Source organism: Tachypleus tridentatus, unplaced genomic scaffold, assembly GCF_004210375.1.
Source record: "Tachypleus tridentatus isolate NWPU-2018 unplaced genomic scaffold, ASM421037v1 Hic_cluster_1, whole genome shotgun sequence".
Taxonomy (NCBI): domain Eukaryota; kingdom Metazoa; phylum Arthropoda; class Merostomata; order Xiphosura; family Limulidae; genus Tachypleus; species Tachypleus tridentatus.
The window spans coordinates 28,023,107-28,025,035 of NW_027467777.1; positions in this window are offsets into that span (position 1 = coordinate 28,023,107).

Sequence of the window (1,929 nt, forward strand, 5' to 3'; positions counted from 1 at the left end):
TAACAACATATGTGTAAGGAAGTGGAGGGATGAACTTTCAGATTCACAGGACATTGTAATTATAATATAGCTGTTGAAGTTAACAACATATGTGTAAGGAAGTGGAGGGATGAACTTTCAGATTCACAGGACATTGTAATTATAATATAGCTGTTGAAGTTAACAACATATGTGTAAGGAAGTGGAGGGATGAAATTTCAAATTCACAGGACATTGTAATTATAATATAGCTGTTGAAGTTAACAACATATGTGTAAGGAAGTGGAGGGATGAACTTTCAGATTCACAGGACATTGTAATTATAATATAGCTGTTGAAGTTAACAACATATGTGTAAGGTAGTGGAGGGATGAACTTTCAGATTCACAGGACATTGTAATTATAATATAGCTGTTGAAGTTAACAACATATGTGTAAGGTAGTGGAGGGATGAACTTTCAGATTCACAGGACATTGTAATTATAATATAGCTGTTGAAGTTAACAACATATGTGTAAAGAAGTGGAGGGATGAACTTTCAGATTCACAGGACATTGTAATTATAATATAGCTGTTGAAGTTAACAACATATGTGTAAGGAAGTGGAGGGATGAACTTTCAGATTCACAGGACATTGTAATTATAATATAGCTGTTGAAGTTAACAACATATGTGTAAGGAAGTAAAGGGATGAACTTTCAGATTCACAGGACATTGTAATTATAATATAGCTGTTGAAGTTAACAACATATGTGTAAGGTAGTGGAGGGATGAACTTTCAGATTCACAGGACATTGTAATTATAATATAGCTGTTGAAGTTAACAACATATGTGTAAGGTAGTGGAGGGATGAACTTTCAGATTCACAGGACATTGAAATTATAATATAGCTGTTCAAATTAATATATATATATATATATATGTAAGGAAGTGTATAGATAAAATATTGGTTTCACAACACTTTGTAATTATAATATAGCTATTCACGGTATTTTAACATGTCAAGAGGAAAACCAGTGATATTGGCTAAGTGTGATAACAAATGTCCCATCTTTTGCTGGGTGTACTAATCAAATGGCACATACTTAAATGGGAAAATTGTTATTTTGCCATAATGTATAATTATTAGTCATAATAATAGTTGTGAGCCTATTGAAATAATAAAAGATAATAAAAATAATGTTAAGGTATTGTATTTGAATTAAAGAAACAAGTAGTTATTAGATGACAGGGGATTATTTAAGTAATACTGGTATATGAATTTCATGGTATCATTTGCTGGTATATATATTTGATGGTATCATTCCTCTAAAGTAAGGTATTTGTATATCTTAATTCTTACAACAAATTTCACTTCTAATGAATTTGACGTAGTAATATGAAACATGTGGAACTGTGAATGGTACAAAGGTTTTTATATTCACTCAGTAACTTACTGAGTAAATATTTTTCAAATGTACACAAGTTTTGTTTCAACTATAACATATACATATTTACATGCTTACTGTCTACCTAATATATGTCTGTCTATATATATATATATATATGTAGGTAGATAAATTTGTGATTTCCTCAGTTGCACAGCATTACATACCTGGTTTCAATACCTATGATGCATACAGCACAGATAACCCATTCTGTAGCTTTGTGTATAACAACAAAAAATTAAATTTGTCGTTTCTATAAATTGAAATGAAAGGATATGTCACAATCAACACATTACAATTTTATACATTTTTGTGTAAGGTCTCACACCTAATTACTAAAGATACCTTTTTGCTGTCCGATACTAATGCTGGAATCTGTCCTGTTATGTTTTACTTGTTGGGAATAGAATTCAATGGAAGTTATCTGTAGGCATTCATTAACTCATTTGTTAGAATAGCAGTAGACATTGTCTTTGGGTCATTTATGATAGTTAGTGTCATATAAATAAGGCCAAATGTAAG